Source organism: Pocillopora damicornis, chromosome 14, assembly GCF_964200805.1.
Source record: "Pocillopora damicornis chromosome 14, jaPocDami1.2, whole genome shotgun sequence".
Lineage (NCBI taxonomy): Eukaryota > Metazoa > Cnidaria > Anthozoa > Scleractinia > Pocilloporidae > Pocillopora > Pocillopora damicornis.
In genome coordinates, this window is record NC_142683.1 from 15,789,957 (window position 1) to 15,803,352 (window position 13,396).

At 38.6% G+C, this 13,396-nt stretch overlaps 2 protein-coding genes and 2 pseudogenes across 5 annotated transcripts in view; 1 reads left to right on the forward strand and 3 right to left on the reverse strand.

Moving 5' to 3' along the window:
* The window catches only part of LOC149034685 (uncharacterized), a 340,415-nt gene that overhangs the window by 100,154 nt on the left and 226,865 nt on the right, over positions 1-13,396 (forward strand). The window lies entirely within an intron of this gene.
* The window catches only part of LOC149034691 (hsp70/Hsp90 co-chaperone CNS1 homolog), a 52,294-nt gene that overhangs the window by 20,446 nt on the left and 18,452 nt on the right, over positions 1-13,396 (reverse strand). The window contains exon 1 of one of the 2 annotated variants that reach the window (XM_089194436.1): positions 3,366-3,546. The exons of the other annotated variant lie outside the window; for it this stretch is intronic. The gene's annotated coding sequence lies outside the window, so the exon portion shown is untranslated. Of the gene's footprint in view, positions 1-3,365; positions 3,547-13,396 lie in introns of those variants that run through there. 2 annotated transcript variants of the gene reach the window in all.
* LOC149034694 (uncharacterized) lies at positions 5,166-5,978 on the reverse strand (annotated as a pseudogene).
* On the reverse strand, positions 7,916-9,316 carry LOC149034695 (uncharacterized; annotated as a pseudogene).

Here is a 13,396-nt window from a genome sequence, read left to right on the forward strand (position 1 = left end):
TAAATGTATTTCGTATTTAATTGAAGAACAACAACGGGGAAAAGGCGCTTTTCGGAGATAACCTATAAGGGAACTTGCTATCGATTACTTGCTTTAGTCCCTCTTTCATTGGGCGTGTGCATTGGCACAAACGTCCTTTAATCTATCTCCTTTTCAACTTATATAGTAACAACTTTTACATGCGTCTGCATGCCGCTACATAAAACTGTCATATAAGTTGCAAGTGTTCATAGCACAATTTGGATTTTCACTTGACTGCTACGTGATAAATACACCGACTTAAGAAAAAAAAACCTCAAAACAACACTAAAAGTACCGTGGGTTACAATAATAATTATCGACGTACTTAAGGTGTTTTAGAGCGCACTTTTCCCATTCGATGTAGAAGACCTCTTTGATGTTAATTCAAAACTTCTAGAAGCAAGAGCATCCACCATAAAAGTCGCATCTATACGCGTCTGTATATTCAGTGGAGAAGAATGCTTAAACCGGCCATTTTAATTTGTTCAAAAACGATAAAGGGTCTTTCCTTAACAATACTGTACAGGCGCTGCTGAGGATGCATAAAAAGAAGAAGTGTGAGATCAAACAGTTTTTTCGAGGAGTTCCCCAGAGTGCCACTTGGCAAACTCCTGCAGAAGGTTTATTTCTTCTCTGCTGAGGACTCCCAGCGACGAATTTCCAGGTACCTGGATTTAAATACAAGCTTGATAAGAAAATTAGTAGGCGCTTACAGGATGGCTACCCAAGAAACCTTCAGGACAGGCCAATCACGCCCTTTGGACTGGTGTAAGATGCGACGAGAGTAAATTCAACCACTAATCAAAGCTAAAAATCACTATTTTTTCAAGTATATACTAACACGGGAAATAGCGTCGTAGATCGCCTGCACTCGGCCTGCACTCAAACTTTGAACATCCTTTGCTAATCGCCTCCGAGCAACTTGCCCACTATTGGCACACAAAAATTATGGCAACCATTTATAGCAGGAATAAATGAGTTTAAAAAAATCACCTTTTTGTGCCATATTATATTACTGATATAGTATATACTAGGCAAATGTTCGCCTCCAATCATTTCAATATTTTTGAAATATAAATATTTTCATAACCTTACTGTTCCTTAATTTTCTGGAACATGTGGTTCGCAAGCCGAAGTAGGTGGGAATGTGACAACAAAAAGCACTCAGGGCGCTTTAATATCAAAATTATTTCATACAGGTGAATGATAATTACCCATAGCTGGGATAAAGCCTAAAGCAAAATATCAATGGGACAAAAATCATCCATCTGAAATATATATATTTTTTCATTATTTCAGAACAACTGGGGAAGACGTGCACAAAGGTACACATGGGTTTTTGGGATTGTTACGACACAACATTTATCTGCAAAAAGCTACTTCGATGAAGTGAAAAGACGAGATATGGCCACCCTCCATACCATCATTTCAAGGTGTGTTCTCCCTGGAACCGAAGTGCACTCGGATGACTTGGCCTCCTACCGGCAGACGGACCAAAGAATTAACAACATAAGTGCACATCAAATGATTGTCCACCGACTCAACTTCGTTGACCCAGTCACTATGGGGTTGACACCCAAGAAATCGAATCCTGCTGGAACAGTTTAAAATTGGGCCAGAAAACACGCCGGAGGATAAGGAGGGAAGAGTTGCAGTCCTACCTCGACGAGCAAATGTGGCGTCGGTGGAGAGCGGGAACCGCTCAGCAATCCATGCAGAACTTTTTGGCCGTTGTAGCCAATCAATATCTAGTTGATAATCCGGTTTTGTAAATACGCTACGGTTTTTACTTTCAGTTTTTGGGAGAGACAGGTAAATAAACAATTAAGCTCTGTCCATGACTATGTTGAATAGGTTTTACATAGGTTAGGTCTACTGACCACACTGGTCCGGAAAGATTTTCTAACGAAACGACGTATTTTTAAAATATGCGATTTCAACTTGAATTTTAACTCATTATGAAAACCGACCTTTTCGAATTCCCCGATGTTGATTTTTCTTGTAACACTTTTTTTGACGGGATGATAAGGGCTTTACTAAACACATCATCTAGCTGCATTTCTTTTTTTTTTTTTGCCGTAGATGACAATTATGATAATGCAAAAAAAAAAAGAAAAAAACCAGTTTATTCATTTTCATAGATAGAGGCAAAGCTCTTTTTGGATTGTGAGAGAAAAATAAAGTTTTTCAAAGCACCTGCGAAAGTGTGGTCGGGGCTTTGATCTTGGAAGTATTTAACGCACAACAATCACAGTGTTCAAAAATAAAACTTGATTGAAAAGTTCAAAATATTGGTGATTCAGTCGTAATCCTTTCTTAGGGAGAAAAAATAGTAACATTTTAAAACTAGAGTGCGATACGAATGTTGTTGTGTCGATAGATGACGCTGTTATTAGTCAGAAAAAAGGTGCGACGATATTCAGTTTTTTTTACCGCTTCATATGCGTGTCTTTTCCTTTCTTTAATTACCCTCTAAAAAGTTACAGTAAAAGTTCAAAGTAATATCTAAATGCCAGTTGTCGTAGAGAAAGCCGGAACGCACACGAGCGAAAAAAAGGGTGTCCTGATCTTAGGGAAGAGAATCGCTTAAACAAAAACGGCAGCGTGGGAAAATTTATTTTCAATATTCTCCCCACTTACTTCATATCCTCTCTATGAATCCTGTCTCTGAATCTCCTAAAAAACTTATGAAGCATTTCGCCGTCGGTATCGAGGTTTTTTTGCACACTCCATCGCACTCCATAAGGTCTTTCTCGTCAGTACTGTAACCGAGCTCGATAAACGAATTTTGTCGAGCTCGATAACTAATCGAGCTCGATAACTAATCGAGCTCGATAACTAATCGAGCTCGATTAGTAATCGTACTCGATTAGCGATCGAGCTCGACTTGTAGTTATCGAGCTCGATTATCAAACGTCGTTTGCTTATCGAGCAGGAATGGTAATCGAGTACGACAAATCGATATCGAGCTCGGTTGCCCAGATACTAAATGTGATCCGAGATTTCTTGTAACTCTCCCAAATTAATTATTTTTTAGAGGTAAATTCCAGGTATTGGCTGAGAATTTTTGGGAATTCGACAGTTGTAACATATTCGTGTAAGCTCAGCTCAATTAGGTTACAAGTAACACTAAGCGTCCGTCATGCAATACAATTAATGCACGCCAGAATCAAATAAAAGCTAGCAATCCTCGTCAGTTAACAGCAGGAACGTCTTTCATTGCCGGAAATCAGAGAAAATTAGGACAGATTAAGAGCATTTGAAGGAGAAAATTTTGACTGAGAAACGCGAAATAAAAGTATTTACCTTACATTCAAAAATCTGAAACAACCATGCGTTCTTACCTCTGTCGCGGAAATGGAAGGCACGTTTGACTGTTTTACGACCTTGCTTCCTCAATCCACCATAGAAATGTTTCACAAAAAGTCACTAAGACTGAGAAAGTACGAAGAGAGAGTCGAAACCTTTGCTAGAAAACGAAGAATCTCAGTTGCGCGTTGTGAAAACGAAAGGGGGAGTCCCCTGGCCCATAACTCTGTGCAAGCTTGAAACCGAAAGTGCGTGACTTTTGTCACGAAGCACCTCCATTCCTACGAGTTCTCACGCGGTCTGCCGATATCGTGTCACGCACTCGTTCAAAATAAGTAAATTCTAAAGCAGGTATTTATTTTACGAAACTCTTTTAAAGTCATAATTGCCTTTATTTTTCACACGTTTATATCGTGAACAATGTCGCAAGAGCTCTTGTTGACAGGTTGACTGTGAAATTCGCAGGAGAAATCGCGCAGGACACTGATGATTATGATCTATTCAAGCTCTGTGAGGACCTCTTCTTGACTGAGAATGAGAGGACGAGCATGTTCAGAGAAGGTATTCAGTCTGATGATCTTTCGAAGATCAGATGCAATGCCGAAGATCGGAAGAAATAAGGTGTTGTTAAGGAGAATAAGCTTATTGATGTCTATCAGAACAAATGGAGCATTCCATTGGATCATGAGATTCTAAGGGAAAGTACGTTTTTTATTGGGGGGGGGGGGGGTTTACAGATTGGAGAGGCTCAAACCTGTTTTATTCGCAACGGGGGGGGTCACAGTTTTTCTTGGCAAGGAAAAAATTTATCCATGTCGCTTAGTTGACTCTTATTTGTTAACAAACACGCGAAGTGTATAGAAACCTTAAACTTGTATATACAAGTAAAGCTACCAGTCAAGAAGTGTATAGAAACCTTAAACTTGTATATACAAGTAAAGCTACCAGTCAAGAAGTGTATAGAAACCTTAAACTTGTATATACAAGTAAAGCTACCAGTCAAGAAGTGTATAGAAACCTTAAACTTGTATATACAAGTAAAGCTTCCAGTCAAGAAGTTTATAGAAACCTTAAACTTGTATATACAAGTAAAGCTTCCAGTCAAGAAGTGTATAGAAACCTTAAACTTGTATATACAAGTAAAGCTACCAGTCAAGAAGTGTATAGAAACCTTAAACTTGTATATACAAGTAAAGCTTCCAGTCAAGAAGTGTATAGAAACCTTAAACTTGTATATACAAGTAAAGCTACCAGTCAAGAAGTGTATAGAAACCTTAAACTTGTATATACAAGTAAAGCTACCAGTCAAGAAGTGTATAGAAACCTTAAACTTGTATATACAAGTAAAGCTTCCAGTCAAGAAGTGTATAGAAACCTTAAACTTGTATATACAAGTAAAGCTACCAGTCAAGAAGTGTATAGAAACCTTAAACTTGTATATACAAGTAAAGCTACCAGTCAAGAAGTGTATAGAAACCTTAAACTTGTATATACAAGTAAAGCTTCCAGTCAAGAAGTGTATAGAAACCTTAAACTTGTATATACAAGTAAAGCTACCAGTCAAGAAGTGTATAGAAACCTTAAACTTGTATATACAAGTAAAGCTTCCAGTCAAGAAGTGTATAGAAACCTTAAACTTGTATATACAAGTAAAGCTTCCAGTCAAGAAGTGTATAGAAACCTTAAACTTGTATATACAAGTAAAGCTTCCAGTCAAGAAGTGTATAGAAACCTTAAACTTGTATATACAAGTAAAGCTACCAGTCAAGAAGTGTATAGAAACCTTAAACTTGTATATACAAGTAAAGCTTCCAGTCAAGATTAATCTAAATTATTTACAGGTGTCGAAATATTATATCAAAAAACACTGCCTTCTCCCAACTAACATAATCGTCTCTCTCGACTCGTGCCCGCTTTCGTTCATATTTTGACGGTGGTAATGTTTCCGCGCGGGATTCTGGTATAAAATCAGTCTCCGGTGACGATTCGTCACTTAAGGTACTCGGGCTTGAACCGACAACTCGATCTACTACATCACCTTGCGAGTCAGTTTCAACGCCGGAAAGTGATGAGGTCACTTGTTGCTGCATATTTCTTAGTAGGGGCTGCCGAGGTTTTTAACACTACATCGAATTGTACAGCAAGCTACCAATATGTGCGCTTTGATCGTTGCGACCTTTTCAGCTTTCTTCCCTTTGAAGGTGATCTTGCGATGGGAAAAGTACGAGGATAGCTCGTCCACCCTCAAGGACGACAGCTTATCGGAGTTTTACAGTCCAACCCAGTCAATGTCATCGTACTCCCGGTTCAGCCGTTCCATTCGCTCCCTTTTGGTCTCCTCTTTTTTCTTCTCGTTGCGCAATTTTTGTCTCAGCAAGGTGCTCAACATACTCTGCCACAAGCTTTTCAAGGACAATGTATTTATCTGAAAACTTTCTAATAGCCTCACTGTCCCCACCGACTAGTTCACTTTCCTCAAACAATCGCTTAATCTGAGCTCGAGGCTGGAAGTCGTCCTGCTCACGGCCATTGGTGGGGGTTGCACTCCAAGAGAGATAATGGAAGTTAAGTAGCTTGCCATAGTCGGGATATGATCGTCGAGTTGGAAGTGTCGCGCTGGTAGTCACATCCTTCTCGCAAAATTTACATAGTTGGCCATTTCGCTCTTGACACGATATGCGCCTATACTCCATATAAGGCTCTCCTCTCTCAAAATGGAGGCTCTCAAATTGTTCTAGCTTGGAAAAATACCCATGCCTCGAAAAAGATCTCTTTTGATTGTTGGTGACTCCAAGATACTCTTTCAAGTACCCACGGTTGTAGAAAATTTGAATTTCTTGTCGGTCGACCACAAATGCTGAAATATACCCCCGTTTCGCTGAGGAGTCGTCAGTTCGAAGACACACCTCCTCAGCAACAGCTCACGCATTCATGACTTTACTGTTGTGTGCATCTAACTCTTACGTTGAAAGAGACTTAACCGGCTTCCTCTTCAGAAAGTCTATGCAGACGCCGTTATGTGAGTAACACTTCCGGTTAGTTAGTTTCACTTCCGATTATTTTTGTCTTGGAGGAGGTGGGGGAAGGGTCAGATGTTTTGTGTAGGTATTTGTGAAGGGTCATGCGTTAATCTATTCTGGGAAGTAGGAGGGCCACGACTTTTTTCGCAAAAAAAATTTCTAAAATAACCCGACCCACCCCCCCCCAAATAAAAAACGTACCTTCCCTAAAAGATCATGGAGTCTTCTTGACCCATTAATGAGATAACTTCTCATTTACAAAGACAATTTTGACAGAAGAACAAATGAAGGCACGCCACGACTTCTTTGCGAGAAGATACAACATTAATATTTGAAAATCTTCAAACGAACAATTAACACCACGATGGCGTGACAAGAGGATCGTTCAAGTTGATATTATTCACATCCTCTTCAGAACTCACGAGTGAAACATTATGAAAAGGGTGTGAAGATTATTCACAGGTGAATGATTTAAGTTGTCTTTGAAATCATGGTTGTCTCAAAAATGTGCAAGAACTGTTTTTTGAAATCAAGGTTGATTTCAAGGTTAAATTCCTGAGTTGCCTTAAAAATCAAGGTGGATATTAAAATGCGCCAGAACCCCCATTTTTATCCTACTGAATGCGAAAACGGAAAAATGGAACCCATTTTTAATTTTTATAATGGTACATGTTTTTGGTTAATCTTTCTAGGACTAGGTTATATACAAAGTTAAAAATTTTATTTGATTCTTATGCTAGTTTTCCTTTAGTTTGAGTTCACATATTTGATTTACTCAATCAGTTGATAATTGATTCCTAGGAAGTGACTCAAACTAAGGTTTGAAGTTCACCAAGAATAAGATTTACTCATGCTGTCTCTTTAGTTACATTATTACTACATGTATTATGGCACTTGAAGTTGAATGACGAATGAGGAAATTTTGCCTTGCATTCATCATTGAACTCTTCATCCAGCTGAAAATAATATTTTGATCATAATGAAAAGTCATGGCAAAGCAGTCAAGCGCTGGATTCAAATGTACATTAGGGTGGTCTCAACCTCTGAATTAAAGTCAGTTGAGACAAGATTTAACATCATCTACCTTGGAGTGATGAATTCCCTTTTTTATTGTAGCACAGCTAACATACCCAACTTCTCATAATTGCCTTGAAGAAAGTTAGATTTGACTGAATGACTGCTTCTGCATCCTTTATTGAATCCTGGTTTTTATTATTTTATTGTTTTTTTTTTTCTACGTAAATACTGTTACTTTTCTAAGATATTTTTGTCAATTCCTCAACATTTTAAGGTAAGTTTTAAACTAACGCGGAACGGCAGTTCTCTGCAACGAAGTATTCAAATTAAACTTAGCAATCATCGGTAGTTGTAGCAGACTTTCACAAAACCAGAAATCAAAGAAAATCCGTCAATAGAGTTAATTTAAGCTCAAAATAAAGGCATTTACCCGATGTATAAAGATCCTACACAACCTTGTTAAGTCACCCTGTTGGGTAAACGGACGCGACTTTTGACTGTTCTATAACCTTTTTTTACAACCTTGCCAACTCAGTTCGTTCTGGGAATGTCTCAAAGGAACTCATTAAGATTAGTAAGGTCCAAATAAAATTAACAGAAACGTTATTGAACGCAAAATCTCAAGACAACTACCCAAACTACAAACTTGCCGACAGCGTTGCTGCCTAATATTAGGAGTTGTTTTTTCACGGGAAAAACCGAGGCTCAAGCTTGAAGTACATGACGCGGAAAACCGGAAGTGGAGAGCTTCTGCTGTATAGTATGACGAAATTATGGCTTTGTGGTTCAAAATACACACTGCGTCTTTCATGTGTCGTACTGTTCCAACATTAGCAATTAAAGCAAAGTAATAAATTATACAAATTTAGAACATCTAGTTAGAAAAAATTCTTTAAAACGTTTAGTTCAAACGATATGGAATCGCTGAAAAACTAATCTACATAAGAGGTAAGGCGTAGCAACAAGAAGCAGGAATTGTACAAAAAAAAGGCAAAAACTTTTTACGCTCCAAGTGAGCGCAATCATTTCAGTGAGCTTGTCATGTGATCAGAGTAAGCGAAAACGAGTGGCTCTGAGGACGAGAATGAAACTCTCTCGCTTTTCGCTGTCTTTCTCACTCCAAAGGTATATGGAAACAAAGAATGTTCCTGTTGTCGATAAAAAAACTTTTCCCAAAAGAATTTCATGAACCTAATTCTAAAAGTGGTTGTACCAAAGACCTCCAGCAGTTCGTTTACGGTATCCAAATTCAAATCGAGCGAGTTCTTAGCTCGATCTGTTTTATGCATCTCGCGGATTTCCACACTCAGAGCTAATAGGGTAGCCATGAGATTGATAAAGGTAACAATGAAAAACAAGAACACTGTCAGTTTAGATATAACATAAATGTAAATAGGATATTTCTGCTTTCAGGAGTTCAACCTGGTGTAATTTAAAAATCCCACAACGAAAGTTCTGAGAGTGTAACTTACTATTAAGCAAACAATTACGACCCAAGATGACAAAGATTTGATAGAAATTAGTAGCTTAACATATCGAAACAAGGCGACGGTCAAAAGGATTATTAAAGTCCAAAATGAAGGAACGTATTTGAGCCGATGTAAGATTTCCTTGTAACCGAGGAACTGCGGAACATTCTGAAGGGCAGCTATAGAGATAGTGGTGAAAATACATAGCGAAGCCAGCCACACCATCGTGACATCCTCTGAAAAAGGGAAAGCCGCATCTATTTTGCACTGATATGAAGTGGATTTGTCCCGGAAGCAAGCAACATCACGAACCATGTACAAAAATGCTCCAACTAGCTGCCATAGCAACAACAAACTGAAAGCCAGTGCTGAGAGTTTTACATGATACGGATTTCTTTGTCTTTGTCCTGGAAAAATATGCTAGTAGTAATCGGCTGATTCCTGTAACAGTGGCCGGCGTATCTCAATACAAGTTGTCATGCCAATGTCAACACCACCTGACTAGGATAAGATAAAATTAAGTTGACCTTATACTGAAACGAATGTAAAAAAAATTTTACAAAGAGTTTCCCATTGATATCAGCTGCACCCCTAAGCGGTCGAAGGACTCCATCACTTTTAACCGAATATACGGTAGTTTTTTTTACCCTAATTCTTATTCTTGAGAACTTAAAAGATTACAACTGTTATGATAAATACAGTAACACGCTCTTTAAGTGCCTTCGCCGTAAGCTAAACCATCTTTTACGTATGTGGCACTTGTGATTGGTTTCTTTGATCACCAGACAATCGTGTATGATCAATACAGTTTACCCTGATACTGATATAATTTTTCAGCATACCTTCCATTCGCTCTCCTGCGAATTAACTCTTGACAAACCTTATTACGCCTCAGCTTCTTGGGAAGGAAATAAGACAGTGATACTCCGCAGCTAAGAGAACCCGTGTTAATCATTAGTTAGCTGTATTTTCCAATTGTCATTTCTTAAGAGGAAAACTTCAAGATATTTAGACCCTTTTTGAAACTAGATTCCCTTTCTTTTCCAGTCTTTCGAGTTAATGTTCCACGCAAAGCAGTTTCCTTGTTGATTTCTGTACCTTGTTTGAACGGAATTTGATCATATGAATTAACGTTTAAGCGTTTGACGAAAACGAAATACTGTATGCATAAATCAACTGATTGAACAGCTTGTCAGTTGAGTTGTTGCCTGAATCACTGCTAACAGTGAAACTGTCGGTATACTTCTTTTCATTTCTGTTTACGGCGAAAATATAGATATTTTTCACAGATTTATGATAAAATTAAGTGAAATATTGAATGTAAAGATCCTTTTTAATCAGTTCAGGCTAGATTAGGAGCAATCCTTTGAATCAACCTCACCTCTTATTATTTTAAACACTGAATTAGATGCGTTTGAACAAGTACGTAACAAAGAGAGAGGGCAGTCTCAGTATTAAAAATAAAATGGAATTGGATCATCAGGGTTTAAACCCGTTTATATGTTAATTGGAAACAAAAGAATTAACTAACAATTTCGCTTGAAACACGAAAACACGAATACTATGCCATGTGCATTTCTTACCAGACGAGGAAATGTGAATTCAAACTCTCTGCGTCCCCAGAGATAGATTGTGAACTCAACCTCGTCCGTCGACCAAACGGCAGTTTTTTCAAGCAGAGATTCGGAATTTTTCCCTTTTCAGTTAGTGTGAACAACAAGTCAAGATGTTGGTCGATATAAAGACAAACGTTTTGCACAGATAACGTCAGAGTTTTTATACACCACCCATCATCACAGCGTATGACAGCTTTCTTAAACTGTAAATGCCATGGGTTGTTTTGCCTCGCGAAATAACAGAATCGAAATAGAAGTCTCAGTTGCTACGGCAACATCGACTTCAAGAATCAGAGACATTCCGCTGTCACACGAACAAAAATGCATTTTAAGATAATTTTGGCAGCTCATTGAGCGCATTAAGAGCGTCATAGGAAAGAAAGTGTTTAAACGGTAATAGTTTTAAAGGGTCTTGATATTAGCAGGCAAGTCAAGAATTTAAAGAAAGCGACAAAACTTTTGAGTTTGTAAAACATGTTTCGACAGAAACTTCTGTCATCTTCAGTTAATTAATGTACAAAGCGTTGAAAGTTGAATTATATAGAAAGTAGAAAAATGCTAATTAAGATGAATAGCGACAACAAGAAGAGAGGTAAAGCATGCAAGTGTGAGAATAAAAAAAGATAGTTTTAGATTTACATGGTGCAATTGTTGATTCAAAGATGGTTGTTCTCTTTGAATACGAATAGCCTCTTTTATTTTAAGCTGAAAACCGGTGGAGGCGTTATCTTAAACATGGAAGTTATCTGCTGAACACAGAGCGCAACAGTGCGGAGAATCTTTCAAATGCCTGAAAATGTGAGAGGCCCTGTCACTGACTAAGTGCTCTCTAACACGTGTGGAAAAATTCCGGCAGGTTTCACCAACGTAACAGGCAGTACACCAGCAAATACGTATAGACCACCCGTGAACGGAGCCCGTCAGATACAGGGTTTTTCACACCAAACAAGTTACCGATTTTGAAGGAAGACAAAACCAGTTTGATATCCAAGTCATTGCAATAGCGCTTCATAAAATGGCGGATCTTTTTTTGAGTGATAGCAGAAAAGTGGCCTATGTAGGGTAGCTTAAAGTAGAACGTAGGTGAAGTGGTGGGAGGGGAACCCTGGGGATGATGATTGTTTTGAGTCCCGGTGATGAAACGGTTTATAATCTTCTCGATTAATTAAATGAGCAGGAAAAAGATTCTTTTTTAGAATATCAGTAAGCTTGTTAATGTCCTCGTGAAACCCTAACCAGGTGCTATTAATCTTGTAAGCCCTATCAACGAGTGTCTTAATGAGACCCACTTTGTAAGAGTACGAGGTGAAGCTGAAATAATTAGTTAGTAACCCAGTGAAAGTTTTCTTGCGGTAAACCCTAGTTAGAGAGGAACTGGGGTCATGGTTGTCAATCAGGACATCTAAAAAGGGTAATTTGTGATTAAACTGCTCTTCCATAGTGAACTTGATGTTAGGGTGCCTAGAGTTGATATAGTCGAAAAATATAGTGGCATCGCGATCTGAGTTAAATAAGCACTCTTAAATAAGAGCAGTACTTGAACAAGTCGCTAAGAACCGAGTTCCGGTTTTAAAGAAGAACCCGAGAAATGAAAACAATCAATAATTTAATAGACAGTGAAAAAATTTTCTCGGGCTTTTTAGAGAGCAAACGCCAAAACAAAAAAAGCACCAGCGCTGTTGGGTGTTTAGCCTGTATTCTCGCCAATGGGGTCCTTATTTTGTGCTGAAGTGACTTTAAAATGCAAACGCACGCGCACTACCTTCGTGATAGCATAGTTCTATAGAAGATGGGGATGGAGATTCACAACACTGTAGCTGTACATGTGTCTTGTTGTGGGTATTGCTCAGTGTCTTGATTTCTTTGTATAACTGGCAAAATGGCAGTAAAATTTATTATGTAAAGTAAACGTGGATCGAATTTCAATCATTCAGAATTGATAACGAGAATCATGAATGATTTTGTTTCAGACTTTTTGAGTTCAACCCAAGAATTCAAGACATATTTCCCGCCTTTACGGGTTTGAAACTTGAAGCCGTAATCAACTCTCGATCTCTGTATCTTCACGTCAGACCAGTCATGACTGCGCTGGAAAATGCTGTGTTTTCTTTTAACGACGCAGAGGTTTTCATCGAGTATTCAATTCAGTAAGCTGTTCATTAACATTTTTCACGCGCATTGCAAAATATTTGAAGGATAAAAAACGCAATAGCATCTCTTTTGCGCGAAAATATGTACGGATATTTGTCCTTGGATATTATCTGTTCCTCGAAGCTCACAGTTTCCGCATCTTGGAACAGAAAGTTCGAGAAATTGACCGCGGACAAATATTCGCACTTATTTTGGCGCCAAATTGGAACAGTTGTTTATATAGCGCTGTATGGTGATTTAAAATTCAGTAGAGGGAAGCATAGTGCTATCTAGGGGTACATATTGTTGTGAAGTGTTGTCTAGTTACTGCATTTTACGGATTTACAGTGCTACTCTGGGGTATAATGTTGTATTGTGCTGTATGATGATAAAACTTGCAGTACAGGGATGTATAGGGAAGAGGGGCATACAGGAGTGCGTATTCGAGGAGGCATGGAGTTTAATAATCGACGGAACGTGGTCGCTTACAATGAATCTCTCAAATTGTCATCGACTATCTCTCTAAGCACTATTGTAACTTATCCTTTCTTAATTATTGTTTTGTCAAAACTCTTCCTCAGGGTCTTCTCTGCGTCTACATCCGAGATGGCGGCTACCGACTCAGTAGAGTCCGGCTGTGGATTGGCCTGCCGCCATCTTGGATTCGCATTGTAGGTGGACCCGGGGCGAGAGTTTGATCCATTCCCAATCAGATGATAGAAGAAGCCTTAATTTGGACATTGAGGGACTCGTTTCCGACTAAATGCACCGATTATGTCGCCGAGACTTGGAGGGAGCTCTTCCGCTTTATAAC